General features: G+C 40.8%; 1 protein-coding gene across 2 annotated transcripts in view; it reads left to right on the forward strand.

Annotated features, from left to right (window-relative positions):
- Window positions 1–20,475, forward strand: part of SPATA13 (spermatogenesis associated 13) — a 167,574-nt gene that overhangs the window by 929 nt on the left and 146,170 nt on the right. The gene's annotated exons all lie outside the window — the stretch shown is intronic.

A 20,475-nucleotide genomic window follows, 5' to 3' on the forward strand; every position in this document is an offset into this window, starting at 1 on the left:
AACTGCTCCTGCTTCAGCTGTGCGTGACTCAGTATGTTGAATAGGTAGTTGTTATATATCTTTACTGTATCATTTTTCTCAATCTTTCACCTGCCCTTTCTCTTGACTTTCAAGGTAGACCCTGCCCTGAAGTTGTTATTAGAAGCTTTGTAAAGGTCCTGGTACAATGTAGCTTCAGCCCAGTTCTGCACTATTTGTAGCATGAGATAGTGAATAAAAATCATCTGCTGGGGCAAAGGGTGTTTGAAGTAAAGTTCATATGAAATGAATTTTACTGGACTCCTCCTTTCTGTATTGGAGTTTATGGTGATATCGCTTTGGTTTCCCTATATAATAGGAAAACTCATTATCTTTGCATACATGAGTATTCACTAAACAGTAATTAAAAGATAATTTCAGCACAGCATACTATGGCCTTTTACCTGTGCTTACTAATGGTGCACTAATGACCTTCTGCCTTCATATCAGAGTTATCGGGACTTACAGCTCTGTGCCTTGTAAGGTGCAAATCACTGTAAGGAGGGGGTTGAAATGAGAAAGCCTACTGGATCTTACCATGCTGCAGCGTTCCTGCCTCAGCCTGGCTTATGGGCTTTTGGTACAGCACACAGGGATCCGGATGTAACCCAGCTCAGTGCTGCGTTTCGTTGCTTGTGTGTTGCATTGATGAGGGGTGTTAGACATAGGTGCACTGTACTAAATCCCTCTGGAACAAACCCACTGAAAACTGCATCCTCATGTACTTTTCCAGTTTTCCAGCTCTTCTGTTATTTGTATTGTTGGTCTTATTACATATGTGCAACGTGAAAACATGAGCAAATGCTTACAATTCAAATTTCAAAAGTTAAAGAAACTATTGCGCAGGTAGAACTTCCTGAAAAGAAGTAGTACATTTATTTATTAACTAACTAAAAATATGTGAGAAAGTGGTCACAGTTACGTGGAAAAACAAGATGGGAAGCCGAGCCAGGATAAGAGATGGCTCTGGAGTAAAGCTTACGTAAGTAATGCTAAGTTGATTTAAGAATTAAAAGTAGGATTCTTTATTAGACCAACTCTTATAGCTGGAAAAAACAGAGAAGATTTCAGGCACACAGGCCTTCCATTTTTGACATTTTGAAGCTAATGAAAGATATTGTCTCCTTACAACCTTACCTTGCTTATGTCCTTACATCAGCTCCAACAGCACAGATGTGCTACAGGTTAATTTAAATCCTTGGAAGCTGAAAGAGGTCACATCACTGCTGGAGGAGGGAGGACAGAGGCGCCTACTTTCAGAGTCCTAAGCCTTTTTCTTTCAAGAGTAGGTGGCCCAGTCCCCAGATAATGCTGCAGTGTCCTGCTTTTTCACATACCGCAGCACGACAAGCGGATGGATTTTGTGCAGCGCAGTGAGGACAGGAGGATATGGGAGCTCTGCATTAGACTTTCCAGGGCCAGGAAGAAGGGTGCAAGTTTTGTCCCAAATTGTTATCATTCTGACTGACGCTGTACAGTTTTCATTTCTACTAGAAATGGAATTTCTAGTTAGAAAGGCTGATGAAAAATATTTAAGGCTAAGCCTACTTTAATTATATGTATAATATTCATTGATAGAGAGAGTGTGGAAGAAAGACAGGGCTCCTGCTCCAGACATCTCACAGTCTGGTTGGGATAAAACCCATTGCTTTTGCCAAAATATTGTTTTATTTAAACTAATTTAATTAGGAACGGGGGAGGGTATGAATACAGGAAGACTAAATGGAAGTAACAGCTGAAAAGGGTGCTGACAAGAGCAAAAGGCTCAGAGTTGAACAGGCCTTTGCAAGCAGGCATTGCTCCTTGAAAAGCAAACTGAGAAGCCTCTTTATTATTGACCATCAGCATCTTTATTATAAACCCTGGAGGAGGGAACTGGGGTGCTCTTTTCCACACTTCTGTGTCAGCCTGTCCCTGCTTTGTTTGCCTGCTCCACAGAGAACAGGCTTCTGGTACTTCTCGACCTGTCGACAGGCGTGGGGCTGACAGGCTGAGCGGGGGGCTGAGTACTGTGAGATATGCAAGGATTACACAAATCAGGCACGACTCCTATCAGCTTGGCCAAAGTCCCTCTTCAAAGGCCTTTTCAGATATTGCTCACGCAAATTACTGTTGCATTTTCAATCATTTGCTGCTAACATTAGGGGAGTCTAGAGCTGTGCCTCTCTGTGTCATACATCTGGCTTTAAGAACAGATAACGACCGTGTAGCTATTGATATACTCGCAAACTCCTACCACTCATATCCTAACCAGTGACTAGATGACATGCTGCTGAGGTGATCGCAATTCAAATTCACAGGGTACAAACAGATTTAGTTACAGAATGTACTCGCTCATTGAGGATCAGCTACGCTTGAAACCCATTGATTTTCTGTTACTGTTGACGGTCCTGTTCTCTTGACTCTTGTTTGAACTGTATGGGGGGAAGCAGCTAAAACTGCTGTTTTGTAGCTTTCTATTCAAGGCCGGGAAGTTCGCTTGGTGGGGAGCAGCAGTCTGATGCTGCACTTTGTCTTTCTGACATGGACACATAAGTGAGCTGGCGGCTGCTGTGCAGGCAGTGGGAACGCGACCCAGATGTGTTGCCAACTTCTCCAAGCTGAACAATGCCTGTCTCTCCCTGACAGTTACAGCCGTTAGGGTAAGGCCCTGTCGTCTGAAAAGCTGTTAAGGAATAGTGATGTAAATTCCTTCCTAAGAATGTGAAAATAATGTTGAAATCCTCCTACAAATGGAGGATATCTGTGATAAGAAAACCAGAAAAATCAGGAGCTCAGTGTTCATTTTCTTTCTGAAGCATCAGCAGGTTGAATACAGAGTTCCTGCTTGTTAATGGCCAGTGGCAAAGCAGGAGGGGGAGCTGTGAGAAGTGGGCAGCAAAAAATTTCTGGCTCAGAAAAACTTTCTCTGGTGCTGTTTTAGAGGCCTCAGTTAAACTGACATGGAGCTACAGTCTGCCTTGTTCAGCAAGAAGCAGTGCACACTACTGAACATCTTGTTATTGCTTTATTGTAGTGCCCACATACCCCGCCAGCATCAGAAGCCACTGTGATAAATACAGTACAGTCAGAAACAGGCCTCGCTGCAAAAGCTCATCATCTAAACCTGTGGATTTAGTGGATTTAGTGGCAAAGGGGTGGACCGTGAGCAGAGGAACAATGCAATGATGACAAATGTCAGCCTTATTCAGTAGTACTGGGGGGAGAAGGGAGAGCAGGAGGACGAAGCCTGACTGTGGTACATGCTGCAACGGATTGCTCTAGGATTGCTTAACCCGGAAAGGCCTGAATTAGCCCAAAGAGCTGCTTTGCTCCCCAGATCCTACTGAAGTCAGGGAGGTGATGGAATCGAGGATGCTCAGCACCTGCTGGGAAGAATTTTACTTTGCCCTTTAACTGCTTGTGCATTTTTTTTTTTTGTTTTACAAAACAGTATGGAGTTGGAGTTGATGTATGGAGTTGATAAACAGTTACTTGATAAGCAGCCAGAAACAGCTATTTCTCTCAGTTGTCATTTGAAGTTTGTTTTATGCCTAGATACATGGACCTTCTAAAGAGCTCTCCAACATACACCCCAGATATTTTTATATCAGCTTCTAAGAACTTAGTGCAAGGCCCATACACACGTGTGAAATGCATCCGATTTTGTGGCTGTCACCTGCATATTTCTTAATTGATTGTGTCACTGTGATGCAGCAAATGAGGGTTCACAAATTCCCTTCACTGTTCACAGTATTCACAGTCCGGTAATAGCATATGACCCCAAGTACTTGTCTCAGCAACACTGAACGCCATTTCACACTACCACGACCACATTTGGGGTTTTGATGCCTGATTTGGGAGTTACTGTCGTAGAAGCTAGTACGTCTTGGTGAGGTGATGACTTATTTCTAGTGACAATCCTAAAACTTCATCAGCTCAAGCCATGATGATAGATCAAAGTTTTCTGGCTGTCATTACTCTTCAAGGAATTCAGTAGCTCAAATGTGCCTCCTCAAAAGTTTTGCTACCAGAGATTTGCTCACTTGGAAAGGCTGAAATCCATTTTTCTCTCTCTCTTGTGTTTGCTTACAATATCCCATGCTCGGCTTTGCTGGCCTCTTGCTGCATAGCAGAAGTATTACTGTTTTCTTAGACTCGTACCAAAACCTTAAGTGAATGTGATTCAAAAGAATCAGAAGGTTCTTGCTGAGGAGTCAGGTAATAAATGAACAAAATCAGCCACGTCTGCTGTACTCATTTGCTCTCTGTCTCCAGTTCACAAGCAGATGGTAGCAAACATCTCCTTCCCCTGTGGTCTTCCTCAGCAGTCGTCTGAATATGATGTGAAAGGGCTAGAGTGCCTCATTGGAGTCATTTGTTTTCAGACAGAAGAAATAAGCTGTAAGCAAAGTAGTTGTGCAACTCAGAAAAAGGGAGAAGGACCAAGGAACCCAAGTGTTTCTGATGTACTGGGAAATATTGCTGCAATCGGACAGAAGAATTTAAGTAGAAGCCGGAACAAAATCACTGCAGTGACTTGCACTGAATGGCATGAAAAGCATTTTGGTGTCAATATTATTGTTCTTGTGATGACAAAAAGGGACCATTATTTGCAATGTAGCAAATGAACAACATTCAGAACAGCATGATAAAATCGAAACTACTCCGGGTCAGCTCTGCCTGTGTTTGTTGACCTTTTGTCTTTTCGCTTGAAGACAGATGGGAAGTTCAAAATGGGGTATTTTTACTAGAGGCTGTTTCCAGTCATTTATTTGTTTTTCTTCAGAGCTGTACCAGCAACAGTTCTTTTCTATTTGATACGGGCTGTTGATTACCACTTTCATTCTATATGCTACTTATTTATGCGGTTTGTTGTGACAACACTTCTCAGCCTCTTTTTTTTTCCTGATTGCAGTTAAACTGGGAGAGAGGAAGAGAGACAGGATAAAGTCCACTGTGGTGTAGTTCCCATAAGGAAGCTTTCCTTCAGTTATAAGTCAGCACCGATTGGAGCTGGGCAAACTAATCACTGGGTAAATTTTGCCATTACTGTTTGCGAGCGTACCTCCATTGTTAACTAACTTGTTGGAGATTTTGAAATCCTTTCACTACTTCCTGCCAACGCTTTTCAGTTCTATAGGCAGTTTTGGCAAAACATTCCCTTTATGCTTCGCTCTTCATTAATGGGGGCATAAGTCTTTGGTGATGAAAAACCTGAGAAATTCATTCTGTTGTTTGATTAGACACTGGAACTGATTCCTATGCTCATTTGCTGGACCTAAAAAAGAGAGTCATGTAAATGCCGTTTAAACCAAGGCAATGACTTTTTGTGGGCATTAAATGTGTCCCTTCTCCAGTGCTGTCCCTAGTCTGAGTCAGAACATCTTTATTGTTTAAAATTTGAAAACAAAAAGAGAAAGGAAAGGAATCGGTTATCGTGCTGATACTTTCCGCATGCATTTTGCTCCGGAAAGCAGTGCAGGACGCTAACCAGCCTGGTTATATCTCTATCAGTGATTGTGCTAAACGCAAGGATTTCAGCAGAAGTGCTTTGGTTTCAATCTTTTTTATTTTCTTACAATTACTAGAAATGCCTTTTGTGCCTTGGGCAGATCTGTAGCTGGCTTGAGTCACTTCAGCTCCATTGACATTGGCAGGGGCTGGAGTCTTCCCAGAGTGCCAGCACTTGACTTCTGCAGCTGGCAGGGTGATAATCAGTTCCAGGCAGCCCAAAATTTTGCTTGGGAGTTACATGTGCCTGGGGCTTTACCATGGTTTGACAGTAGGGACATCTGCCTTTAGGGATCTTAGTGTTTCATCAGAAACACCACAGCCATCTGAAGCCAAGCTGTGACCTAACAGAAACTCACTGCTGATTCACATGCGTTCAAAAACACGGACAGGTTAACTTTGTACTGGCAGGCTTTATGCCAGGTCAGGTATCATTTGTCTGCACATCTCCATTTTAATGCTAGTTCTGGGAACATCTGCCCTCCCACAGCTATCATAAAGCCTGCACGAAACCATAAAGCCTGGAAAAAACATAAAGCAGTTCAAACTCTACACTGTGTAGTGTGTGTAATCTGTCAGAAAAGCAGACATGTTCCCATGTCTGGTCAGATCCATTTTATACTGCTGGTGGTGCTTAGATAAATCATCATGGAAACAGCCTAAATGCCTAAATACATCCATGCAAGCAGCTGAGGCAAAGTGCAGCCTGTAAAGTTAAACCTCCTACTTGATGCCTATTTGGTTTTCCAAGTAGACAAGTGCTTATTTCTTCTCCAAACAGTTTAAAATTTAAGCAAATAAGCAGTGTGCAGGAGATCAGTTAAGAGAGATGCAAACAATACAGATGCAGAGACATACAGATGTATGCATGCTATTTCAAACATTAAACCTAAAATCTATGCCATTACTAGTTAATCTCAGCTCCACCTTTAACCATCCTTTACTAGCTCGATGTGATATTAGGAAAGGAGGCTAGAGGTGATAGCCGTGCAAGATGAATCTGTTGGGTAAGAAACTGTAGGACAAGAGCAGATTCATGGACAATGAATGCTGTCATTGAAGACAATGGCTAGAAACACAGTAAGTTGCAAATTGAAGTTGCAAGGTCCTTGTTAAAGAAGTGTTGATTTGAGCATTAGGGAGCCTGGAAAAGATGATGACACAACACCAAAACTAAGAGGTATACATATGGGGCGGAAGTTTTGGAGTTCTCTTGTGGAAGTAAAATTTGGAATCCTGACCAACAGGAGGAAGCCTGCTTTATGTGAAGCACTGATTTTGATGATAAAACAGCATCGAATGATATATGTATTTTGCCCATGAGATTCAGTTTCTGTTCTAGTGCAGATGTTTAGTAATCATGGTAGTACTGGGGTGTTACAACTCACTTAGACATTTAGTGCCTTACTAAACAGTATCTGAAGCTCTTCCTACTATTATTATAAAAGGGGTCATCACAAACTTGGGGCAATGCGTAGAAATCTCCTTCCACAACACAGCTAGTTTTTTCCCCTTGACGTTATATCTGTTATCATAGTGCAGCTAAAAGCATCCTAGTTACTTTAAAAAATCCAAAAAGATGTTGTCCCTGGCCCAAAGCACTTATCACTTTGGTTCAGGCATGACATAAGGCATGTGAGAAATGGATGAGATGGTGCAGGGACGAGCAAGACCCAGAGCTCCTGTAATGAGAGCAGTTCAGTGTGATGTTTACACAACCTGAGCATTACACCCCTGCCCCCCCGACACAGACACTTTTTGAAATTAGCTCATTTTTTTGTAGAGACACAGGCCGCATGACATTAACTGGCACGGAAAGAGTTCTGGCTGATGACAGTTTCATTTCTGGCTTTTGATAAGAGCTCTCATGAATCACTGCACCTCACAACCTGGGGCATTAAGAAAATCAGTGTCTATTTACCTTGATACCTCAGACTGTAAATCACGATAATTTAGCTGCTACTTTAGAAGAAGTCGTGCAACCCCTGCAGCAGGAACAGGAACCTCCAAGTGCTAGAGGGTGGACAGTTAAGAAAATGCATGTTATGTGCACTATTTAATTTTGCAATGTGGCCACAAAATGTGGTATAAACATTTGCTTAGCTGTATCCTATTCAAATTTCTTACAAGGCCAGCAACTTCTAATCAGACTTGTAAACCATGGACGTCTTTGCAAAACTCAGGTCAGCAGCAGGGAATGTTTAGCAGTGTCTGTGACTGCCATATTGAAGCTAGTTGTGCTTTTCGTAGCAAACACTCCAAGGCAACTCCTTCTCCCTGAGAGCCAGACAGCCAAGTATAGTGGGAAAGTCTTTATTTACAGCTGCAGAAAATTAGTCCTTTGCCTTAGTGAGCTTCTGGCTGTTACTGAGGATCCATAGTACAGCATTTCACCTGCCTTGCAAGGAAACTGGCCAGTTTATGCACCCCGTCATGGATCAGACTCCACTGCTGTTGCTGATCCTGGAGGGTTAGAAAGCACAGGGAACTGCACCTGAGAAGTGGAAGTGCATCGTTCCTACTGACAGCCAGGTCCTCCGTGGTCAGAGAGGAGGGAGTGGAATCAGCTGCCTGAAGTAGACGCTTTGGTCTGACTGCTCAGAGAGAGAAGCAACGGAGAGGGATGTAGCTCTTTGAAAAGAGCAGCGATTTGCTTCCTTTTGTGCTTTCAAGCATCCCTCCCTCTGTGCTCTATAACAAGGCAGTCCTCTCTCCCTCCGATGTAGATGCAAGCAAATCAGCATCCTAACACCTAGCACTTTCCAGGGGAGGATTTCAAAGGACTTCAGTGATGACAGCAGTGGGTATTTTTGTAATGTTCACGAATAGAGATTTAAATCCTCCTGTGCTCAGCAGGTAGCTCTGTAAGGACATTACACTGGATGATCTGGGTCACAACACCTCCTTTGGCTCTGATATCCAGCACCAAGTCTGAATGAAGGCTCTAACCAAGGCATGGGTTGAACATATTTTTCAAAATATACTCAGTGTCCCGTCGTCTGACGTTGTGCAGAATTTTCACAAATTAATGCCTCTGAACAGTACCCAGCACCATGCAGGGATCAGGCAGAACTGAGGGGACATGAATTGCACTGGCTCTTTGACCCTTGACAGGAAACATCTCAGCTGACCAGCCCAGGTCTTGATTTTTGCCAGGTTTCGTGCTTTCTCCTGCCCTCCAAGCTCCAGACTAACACAGCCCAGGCCTTGGCTTCACACAACGTTCAAAGAGGTAATTGCAGTGGCTGTGAACAGAGCTGAACTTGCGAAGAAAGGAGGAGGAATTTTTAGCAAGTGTTTTCAAACCTAAACGAGTTATCTCTCTTTTTGCTCATTTCCCAGTCTTAATATGGGATTTTTCACCTCTCTTTTATTATCTGTTGCCTTATTTCCACTCTGAAAAAAAGCTAAGGAGAGCTGCACACCTCCTGTTAGAGCTGCCTGGGTCCTGTGACAGGCAGGGAGCCCTTCTGCCCGCCTGCAAGTGAGGCCTGCAGTTCACCTGCTGCATCTAAAATGGGGCTAGAAAGAAAAAAAAGTTTAAAAGAGGGAACTGGAATGAGCAAAATTTTTCCATTTAAACTTTATAAATTACTAGATAAACTGAATCCAACAGCGAGCTATGCAGATTTTCCAGGGTATGGGTTATATGGTATGACAGACTTCTTGTTATCTGTTTGGTAACTGTCTTTTCATCCTTCAGGCAATAATATACCCAAGCTCTGGATAAACACTGTAACTCTAGGGAAGCTCAAAGATAAGCTGGGAGGCTTTCATCATTTAAACCTCTTTAAGGTCCTAATACATTAACAGGAGACTTACATAGACCAAAAGTGACAAAAAGTAATCACTTATGAAAAAATTCTCTTTCATTTGGGCGCTAAAATTTAACTAATCTCTCAAAGCAAAGATGCTGCATCAGCGTTCAACGTTGCACCCACCACTTCCTTCAACCGGTGACGGCACAGTCAGTGCCCACAAGCACAGAGCCCTGAAGCTGTGTTTTGGGAGATTAGTAACGTGCCTGTGTGTAGCGTACAGACTTTGCTTTGCTGAACAGTGTTATAATAATGGGTTTTAATGCTTTCTTTGGTACAATATTAAACCAGCTATTTGTTCACTTTAAAAAGCTACCATTTTGACCTTTAGTAATATATTAGAAAGCAACAACAGGCTCCGCTGCTTGCAAAAGCTGTTTGCCTTCCACAGACTCTGAGTAGCTATTCCAGTAATATGACTGAGTGCTAGTACATTGTTATAGCCATTAACTAATGACTTCTCAACACAATAATGAATTTATGTTACTGTAGGAAGTTTAGCTTCTACTGTGAAGAAACTAGAGCCCTCAGCAGGCCCAGTGCCCATTACTTCAAAGGGTTTTGGACCAGGATTTGTCCATGAATTACAGAGAATTTTGACCATCCTGAAACTCATGCACCATGACCTTTAGCTACAGAGTCCCTGAAGTATTTACTGATTTTTGACAAGTCACAGATTTCCTAGAGATTCCTTATACTTTTTTCTCAGCATTTTTCAGGAGAACAGCTCTGAAGTGGCCACTGATTGCAGCCTTTGGTGACTGAAGGGTCTCATTAGGGAAATACATTAGGACCAAGTTTTTGGGTTAGGAAGTAAATTATATTTTCGCCACTAGAGGGAGGCTAGACAGGCCTGTGCTTGTGCTTAGGCCTCTCCTTTTAGATAGAGTTGTTTTTGACTGCTTCCAAACTCTAGTCCTGGCGTGCTTGATAGGTGTCCCAAAAGTCTTGGTCCCTCCTCTCAGGCATCTTTACAAGGAGGCACGTTGAACTGTGCAGTGGATCCCACCTAGCCTGAGCTCCTCTTTTTTTCCAGTGGAAGCAATGTGACAGTTTAGGGCCAGGAGAGAGGCTGGTACACAGGTCAGTCTTACCTCAATAAGCAGCTTAGATGTAGTCAAATATCAGATTTATAAAGAGCAGGGAGAAAAACATTTCTAGTTGTGACCAGTGCACAGTTCATTACTCCAGTAACTAAAGAACTGGTTGTGTTAGCTGATAGATAATATGTGCAGCTGTGTTTCTGGGCTTAAAATGTTATTAATGAACATTAGTCATCAGTGTGACTAATGTTCTTGTTTGTGCTGATGTTTAACCAATCTGAAAAGATGTAGGTTTAGTAAATGATCTCCAGGTTTTGAGATTCTGCCCAGTTCTTCACCCAAAGCTCACCAGCAAGAGGGGATCTATACCAGGGTGAAATAAAGAAACAACAGAGTAAAATCATTAAAGCAACGGGACAGAGACTTTACCTCAGCCAGGGTACGGAAGGTGTTCAGTAACTTCTGAAAGCTGCCACGACCTCCTCCTATCAGTCGTGCTGCATACACTGCAAGACAACTCTTGATTTAAATGGAGACAGCCATTTATAGGGACCTAATTTGGAAGGATTTTGGCATAAAGCATTGTGTATAGCTCAGGTAACACAACCTGAATAACTTGCCTTCTTTTAGCTATAAAACTCAGAATCCAAGATTGCGGTCTGAACTCTTCTGAGGAGTTTAATTTTGTTCCACTTAGCAATCTCATTGCTGTCCTTGTCCTGCAAGCAGTTCAATTTGTTCCATACACTGTTCTTTCCAGTTTTGTCAGAAGGACAATTTACTACAGAACGTCACTGTAATGAAACTTTAATGAATTATGCAAATTTGCTGTGAAAGTCTGACCTCTTCTGATGTTTGTCTCAGGATTTCCCAGTATCTCTTTTTTCCTTGTATGTTTTAATGCTCTAAACAGAAAGTAGTTGTTTTAAACATTGCTGAAGAAATTAATTTTAAAACCTATCAATCAGACACATGCACACTCATCCTTACAAAAAATTATTTTCTGCAACCAAAAAAATGCAGGCATTATTAATTGAAGGAAGATAATGGAGGTCATAACAGGCTCCTTATCAGGTTTAGAACCAAGGTATGTGCAGTTATTACAAACACAGAAAAGCCTGAGCTGTCTGTTGATCAGATATGCGCTGTACAGCATGTGGTCACTATTAATGGATATTTCAAAAAGTTCAGAGATTTGTCTCAGTTTTCTCAAGCATCTGGAAAGATGAATATTTATATTTAAACAACTGTATTAGCAAGAAGTATCTGTAAAGTATTGTAATTTCTTGTGCCTGATAGTGCAAAGATGCAGAAAGAATTAAACAAAAATTGTGCAAATATTACATGATGTCCAATATGGCTTAAATGCCCATGTGGCTGGTAGTTCTTAAAGTATCTTGGTAGATTTTTTGTTCTCAAATTTGCATGCTTACACAATCAAAAAGAGTAGTTTTCATAAAGTATACTGAGCTCCTCACATCTCAACTCCCGCAGCTACTGTACTGTTAAGTGCCTTTGGAAAGTGGAGCAACCCTGACTGGGAGTCAGAATGTATGTAACCAAGTACAAGAAATTTTCTACTTCCGAAAATTTTCTTCACTGTAGTTCTTTGAAAATGGCCAGTGTCAAATAGAGGGAAAGTTTGATCCTGAACTGGCCAGTTAACGAGGCCGGGCAGAAGGTACATTCATGCAGCTGCATGCACGTTCAGGACACACTGCTATTGTCCTTTAACTTCCATGGCCTGTGGTGGGCACAGGACTGAACATCCCAGCTGATGAAAGGGTAAAATGTTTGGGACATGTGGGGTCTGATCTAAAGCTTTGTGAATCCAGGGAGAACCTTTCACCCTTTTCAGATCTAATTCAATGTCAAGTTAAGCTGGATCTGTTTCCTAAACAAAAACACAGATGCAGCAGATGACAAAGGAGCTACTGTGTCCTTTCAGGCAAGCAGAAAGGGAGAAGAGTTTTGAGAAGCCTAGAGATAACGTCTAATGCAAAGAATCAAAATAGGTGTGCAAATATATTGCCTTAAATCTATTACGAACACCGCATTCCTCGATTTTCTGACAGCATAGTCAGACAAGCAGCGCAGATCAGGCCTATTAAGTTACACAGTAACTGCAATGCAATTTAGAATCAGGTTTGCACTGAAGATGGCTTAAGCAGACATGTTTTTCAGTGTTTTGTAAGGGCTTAGAAAACTGTCTCTTGGTCACTTATTTCTTCCAGATGAGGGGTCGGTAGTTTTCAGCTTCTTCAAAAGCCCCAGCTGGAACATTTGTGCTTCTGGACATACACAAAGCGTATTTTGTTAAAAACACAGGGTCTGCTCTGGCGCAGTTAAACTTTAGACTTCAGACTTTATAAAAAGCAAAAGGTATGGAGATGGTAACGAGAAAGGAAGGTGCAGAAGCCTACAGCCTCGTCTGCACTGAAGACATTTGTTATTGTTAACGTAGCTGTGTAAGTGCAATCCTTTGAGGTCAGTGGACCTTCCTCTGGTGCCATTGTTGCTCCAGTAACCTACAGGAGCAGTTTGCAGCACTTAAAGTCTTATTTTGCCCCTTGATGAAATACATCCATATTTGAGGCACGTGGTGCCCAGTGATAGGATGAGAGGCAGCGGGCGTAAACTGAAACACAGGAAGTTCCTTCTGAACATGAAGAAAAACTCCTTTACTTGAGGGTGACAGAGCACTGGCACAGGTTGCCCAGAGAGGCTGTGGAGTCTCCTTCCCTGGAGATATTCAAAAGCTATCTGGACACAGTCCTGTGCAAGGTGCTTTAGGTGACCCTGCATGAGCAGGGGTGTTGGACTAGATGCTCTGCATAGGTCCCTTCCAACCTCAGCTATTCTTGATTCTGTGATTCTGTGATTCTACGATAGTGGAAGCATCAGAGGTAGGCAGGGACTATGCTGTTTTGGAACAGGTGGCTGGGTCATCACCTGCCTTAAGAGCCCCCACTTGTAGAAGGTTTTGTCTTTTAAGCTTACAGCAATTACTTACTGAAAATGGGAGAAGAAAACAAACAGGAACTGACCTGTTCTAGCTCCAGAATTACTCAATGTGCAATCTAAATAAAATAAAAGCTTGTATTACAATGACATATATCAACTAAATTGTGCAGGATATATGTGCTTGTGTAGGCAGAAGGGAGATACGCTATCATATCTCTCTCCTCAGAGCTGCAAACGATGAGTACTGATGAACTGTGGTAGAAACAAGAGCAGGAGAAAATAATATTCAGGGTGAAGTGCTGACCTTGATAGCACATACCACTTTATGACATACTTATGTGTGGAGATCTGTTTTAATTTTTTTTAATTATTTTCTATTGTGGTTTACATCCACAACATATGTTCATAACAAAGCCCCATTCTGTTAGATGTTCTCCACACAGATGTAAAGAATTTCTGCCAATTTTATAAATCAATAATTCTAGTTTGACTCCAATATCAGTTATTTAGTAACCAAAGCCTTTAGAAGTTTCTTTCTCACTTACTCTCTAACTCCTTTATCTCTGACATACTGGGAATGGAATTCCCTGGGCTAAAAGTGGGCTTGATCTGAACAAGCTACTGAACTGATTGTCTGATAGCTATTAAATATATTTAGTTCCCAGTGACTCTGAGATTTGTTTCACCTGGGCGGAGAAGTTCAGGGGCTTGCAAGGCTGGTGCCTGTGTTCCCATTAGTAGACCTCAGCTATACCAGAAAGAAAGCTCCTGTAAAAGTTGGACTGTGTCATCAAGTTTGCTATTCTAGCTACCATCAAATTCGTAGAGTTCAGAGACAAGAAAGATCTTTTCAATGGTGGCAGTGAGAGACTGTTCTGTGTCTAATTTTAAATAGGTTTAGTGTCAGGAAATATTTTTTCTTAGAAGAAACTACCGCATGGTCTAACTGCCTTTGTTTTTAGAAAATTCCCCTGTTTTCTGATCCAGTTTTTCTTTTACTGAGCTTTATCATAATGCCTGTACCAATAATTTCTGTACTTAAAATCACGGTAAAGCACCTTTTCTAAAGTTCATTTTCAGTCAAAGAACTTGAAAAATAGATTTGAAATCTACATGCAATGAAATTAGCAGATTTTGTTATTAAAATCCTCAAACTATTAGAATCAGTAGCAACTCGTCATGACTTTATTAGGGCAAGATTTTCATCCTTTTAAGGATGATTTTAGAGGTTTTTTCCTGTTGAATGTTAGAACTGGCTGACATTTAAATACTGCAATCGCAGTACAGATTGTGTTGAGAAGTGTGGAGAAGATTGGCAAAGATCAAGGGACACCTTACTTAACTTTTGGTAAGGAAGCATTTTTCTCCCGGTGTTCATACACTCTGTAAATGCATTTTGAGAGCTTACTGAATATTGCTTGCTCTAGAACGATCTCTTATTTTGTTTTATGAAATCCTGATCTCCTTTAACAAGACTCAGGATTGTGTTTCAGGACAGCTGCAATGCTCCTTGTGCCCTTCTATGAACTTGTGGATGCAAGCGTCCCACCAACATGGGAATGGCTCAGCTCCTGTCACAGAAATAGTCTGGCATATAAAGGCAAGCCAGCTCTATTTTACCTGTCCTTAATACACCAGGCCATAAGATAATTTGGTTAAGTATTTGTGAGCTGGATTGCTGACCTATCGTTGCTGTGAGAATGATTTGGACAGGTTGGGGTGGGAGTTGCTACAGCCTGGTGGTGTGCCAGAATCCTTAAACGTGGCTGTGTTGGCTCTACTGGTGCAGCAAGCGGCATGATGACAAAAGCACAAAACTACTAAGAGGAATGAACCTCTGAAAAATTTTGCTGTTGGCTGTAGGATCTCAGGGCTTATGAATTTTTTTTCTCTTTAGCAACCTCTTTGGAAACCTTTTGAGAATAGGAATTTTGTTTCTGATCTTGCAAATATGCACACTTTTTATTTTTGTAGTATTTTGATGTTTTTATATAAAGCCAGGAAATGTGGAAGAAACTGAAAATTAAGCAAACACATTATATAAACCTTTCTCCCCCCCACTATAAAAATGGCTGTTTCCAATCAAGTTATAAATGCTATTTTAAACAGATTATTAATCTAAATGTGCTCTCTCAACCCTATTAAACTGTCATCTTGTCTGGAATGGGCATAGACACAAATCAAATGCATAGATCAGAATGACCCTGGTCACCGTGTGGGAGTTGAAAACTCATTTGATTCAGGGTTTGAAAATGACCTTTCACTTTGTACCAGGCTGCATCAGATCAAATGCCCTCTCACTGAGTTTCTAAGTGTCCTTAATCTAGTCCTAATGAAGTAGTTGTTTACATGCAAAAAGCCAAACATACTTGCAAATCCTGACTTCTAATTTGAAGACTTAAGCTGCAACTAGCACAGGTGGCACTAGAGGTCCCAAGAAGACATAAATGAGATGTGGCTGGGGATGCACTTCCCGGCAGTATTGTGGAATACTCAGAAGATATTCATTGTATCCTTGTTTCTCCCTTGCCTTTGGTTCCCCAGTTAGATCTGTATGTGTTGCAGTGCTAGATGTGAAACTTGAATTTGTTTCAGAACCTCTGAAATATTTTTTTCTGGCATTAATGATATAAATAAATTCTTCATAAAGTTCTTTCCACGTTTAACTTTTCAAAGAAGAGCTGATGAGTCATAGGTTTCTGAAAAATCTTGTTCCCAGCATTATACTTCTCAGACATTAATTAGAAAATATCAGAACAATTGCAGCATTTTCCTGCTGCTTTTGGAAGAAAAAGCAAAAGCATGGATCCAATTATTTTGAATAATACTGTTCCACAGAAATTGTATTGGTCACAGGTTTTATTTTTGCTTTGTTGTCACATTTTATAAAATCAAGTCAAGCTGAAACAAAAGGAAGAGAGAAGGAAGAAACTAACATGCATTCCTATGAATACCAGCAGTATCATTATCTTATCTTTGTTCTCAGAAAAATCCTGATGGAAAGGCTCCAAAGGCTAAATGGGTTTGTTAAATACTTTCCCTTCTCCTGAAGCTGTTTGCTAGCACAAAAGACTTCAGCCTAAGGTTCGACACAAAACCATGAACAAGAACAAGAATCAATGGAACAAATGTTCTGCCAATCTAGTGCTATAATATGACATAACTATTAATTTCTGCATATCCATGGGCTGAAGCTTTTGTGTTCCTAAAGGTCAAGATTTTGGTACTTCCTGAAGTAGAATTGATTCTGATTCGTTCATTTAGCATATACGAGGAAGTGATGTGTCTCTATAAATGGCTTTAAAAGTACTTGTTCCTTGAAATAGAAGGACTGCATTTATTTTCTGTGAAAGGCCCCTAAGAATACTCCACAGAGTTTGTACTTTTGTTGCTTTTAAACAACATCTTCAGAGAACAGTAGACCAAGTCTTACATTTTCCATCAAATTTATGACTACACTGGCAAAATACAAACTACTTATGCTCACAGGAGGATCTGTCTGCTTTTTTCAGACAGCAGTATTAACAGTCTCTGTAGAGGTGACATTGCAAAGCCAAATCCAGATTTTCAGATTCTGCAGTTTTAACCATACTTGATGCATTGTTCTTCTTTCATCCTCAACAATGGTGAACCAATGCAACGTGCTCTTTGTGGTCACTGAGTTTTTCTCCTGCTTCCCATTCCACGGGCAGCCTGCTCCGGCTTTCCATTTCCAGATGCTTATTCAGAGGCTGAATTGAATTAAGTTTTGAAAGCATTGCCTAAATATTATCTCTTTCTGTTCCCCGTGAATGTATTTTTTTTACCTCTATGAGAAAGGCTTGCTTAAGCCTCTCTGAACTGAGCATAGCCCAACCTTTCCTGGGACTGGAATCTGACCACATCCAAGCTGTCCTTGAAATTTTTTTTGCCACCAAGTTGTTCATAAATAATATAGAAATGCATTTTTTGAGAGAATTCCTTTTTGCTTCAGACAACTTTATCCTACCCTATCTCTTAGGTCTTGAACTCTTCCTGTAATGATCTAATGGCTTTCTGTATACTCAAGCTTTGGTGTCATTTTAGTAGTGGTAGATCTAAAAATACGTATTTGTATTGTCCAGTCTTTTCTTTTGCACAGCAATCTGGAGAAAGCCCCAGCTACAGCACCCAGTGGATTATCCATTGGTAAGAATGCCACCTCCTATCCACTCTCTGAGTTTCTTGTTCAGAGAAGTTTGCCAGAGAAAGTTGGAGATGTGGATGACAAGAATAGTCTTTTTTTTTTTTTTGACACTCTTGCCACTTTTGACACTCTTGCCAGTCTCCAGACTGAGAGAGGTACAGAGGTTTCTGTTTCTCATATTATTTCCATGGATCGTGTTCTGATTAAAAATGTATGCATCTTGTTATATGCATGAACTACCTTCCCTGAGATGTGAAACTTGTGACCTACTTTGAAAACAGCACTGGTGCAAAGTTTTCCAGCTTCTGCTGGGCCCTCTTTCTGGTTATCTCTAGCAATTTCCTGTGGTATGTTAGATTCTGCTTTGGACGTGACCTGCTGCCCACCGTAACTCCTGCTGTCATCCATCATTATGTTGGCATGCTTCCATTTTATGCCAGCATTCCTGCAAGAAAACTCAAGGAAGACAATGAATCATGTCAAGTCTGTATAACCTTTTCTTAGTTAAAGAAAGAGATTTATTTTGATTACCTGGGGCTCTGGGCTCTGTGGAGCATCTGGATGACTGGATCCCTGTCCCTCTGGCCTTTGGTAGCTGGTAGCAGATGATTTCATGAATCTGATGTTAAGCTGAGCTCATATATCTCACTCTTCCTTGTGTTCAAGGTTTGAATTGCTTTGTGCTCCTTTGCACTCCCATTACAATCTTCCCTTCATTTTTCTGTCATGTGCAAACTATCAGAATAGTTCTGGAGATGATGTGATTCTGGCTCCTACTGCCTTTCTTATAACAAATTGCTGAGTAGAAGAGGCAGCTGCTTTTCTTTTCTGTAAAGGAAAGGAGATGAGCTTGCCTGCCTGCCTGCCTAGATGTCTAAGAGCCTAAATGGGTAGCTCTGTAGGTGGAAATAAACCAAACTGGGATTATAAGAAAAGTATGAAGGGGGCAAGAAGATGCCCGGGGAGAAGGTTTAAAGTGAGGAATATAAAGACTCAAAAGGAGAGAGAAAGGTGAGGAGCTAATCTGCAATGTAGAGATTTTTGGTGAACAAGGCAGAAGAACAGAGCAGAACAGAAGTAGGTGCAAAGCAAGAGAAGTTAGGGAAAGAAAGGAGCTGTAGAGCATGAGGAGTTATACTGCAGGAAAGTCGAGTCAGGTCATGAGACTGAGTGGGTCGTAGAGGACCTGGATGGGCAGTGTGTAGAAGGAATCAGCAGAGTACTGGGCAGGAAAAAGAAGCTGCCTCTGTTCCTCTCCTTTCTCTGAACTGGAGTCATCCCTGTCACCTCAGCAGGGTAATGGACAAACGGTGCATGTGTGTGCATGAGTTATCTGCATGTATGGACCTGAAACCTAACCATGTTATGATCTTACCCATGTGGAAGGGTCTGCCTTTCATGTAAAAATCTTGACTGGTAGAGTGATAAGATGTGATGATTTTATGATTCCACCAGAAACTGGCAGCTGCAGTTTCATCTACTTCACAGTGCTGGAGCTCCTTGATATGGAGAAGGGAGTTTGCGTGTATGTGCCCCTTATGAATTTACTTTAAATTAAACTCATTGGGCTCACCAAAGCTGATTAGGGAAGTTCTGCTATCCTTAACAGGGCATTGTAACTTGAGCCCCTAAACACATGATCATATAAGTTAAAATCTTTTGATTGGACTTAGCCTTCAGTTTAATCGTAGACTCTCTTGAGAAAAATAACTGTAGTTACAGTTACAGTTAGTCTGATTTTGAGGATCTAGCCTGTTAGTTTTATAATTGTGTACCATAAATTTTATTATCCTTAAGAAAACAGTAACAGAACATGAAGAACTCGGGCCGCCCTTGGTCAAATCCGCCCTTATCACAAGATTATTACGGTCTGGTAGTTAATTACTTCCTTTGCAAAACTCTTGTCAATGAAATGCGGAGGAGATCAAAATTTCTCTTATTCTTTTTTTTTTTTTTCCACTGATAGTAGGTTTCATCCCACATGTGTTATTTAAAGTTTTGGCTTGGCCACAGTAAATTATTGTCCAAAAGTCCAGCTAGAAGTGAATTAGCCTATTTGTGGAACATCATGAAGCTGCGATGTGCAAGAATAGTTTTTCTAAGGCATGTTTATAAATTACATATATAAGGAAAAGTATTTCCTTTTATGTGTAATTTTAAAAAGTTCCTTGTATATTTCCTTTTAATATTTCCTTTGCTTTCACCAGCCAGGCCAAATACTGAAATGTAAAATTTTAATACATGTGTAAAGCTTTAGTCCTTGATACAACAGAGCATGCAGCTAGGTGCTTTTCTAACAGGTGCTTTCCTTGTTTGAGATTCAGGTTAATAATAAATGAAAGTGCTGACCATTTTAAAACTGGTTAGCAGCATGTAGAAAATGAGCTGATGGTCTGTTTAGATCTGTTTAGGTATTTTAGTGGAACAAAAAAGGTTCCACTTTTGGAGTGGAAAACAGGTCCTTCCCTGGCACTGAAGCTCACTTTAATAAAAGAAAACTAAGGTAAGATTCAATATACATAGGATGTGCCCTTTAGAAAAAAATGGCATTCCTCCTATTAGAGTATTTACTAACTAACCTGCCACACTGTCTAATGTTGTGCAATTAGCTGATGAAAGACCTTATTGTGAGACACATTCACAGAAGGGCTGAATTTAAGGATATTATGAAATCTTCAGTTCTGAATTTCTTAGTTTTTATGAGAGCACCATTTCAGCCATAAAACGTTTTGCATCACATTTCCCAGAATATTTTCTCCAAAAAATATTTTCATTTTGACATCTATTTTATGAAAGGTCTCATTTTGTGTTCAGAAATTGAGGTATTTGCAGTATAACAACACACTACATCCAGAATAAATATGCCTCTTTATATATCTATACTTAATATATTTGTAAAGTTCACCATTTAAATTCATGGTTGGTTATTTGTTTCCAGAGAAAGAGTGTTAAATATTAGAGATATTGTGACTGC

This window comes from Struthio camelus, chromosome 1 (genome assembly GCF_040807025.1).
Source record: "Struthio camelus isolate bStrCam1 chromosome 1, bStrCam1.hap1, whole genome shotgun sequence".
Classification (NCBI taxonomy): Eukaryota; Metazoa; Chordata; class Aves; order Struthioniformes; family Struthionidae; genus Struthio; species Struthio camelus.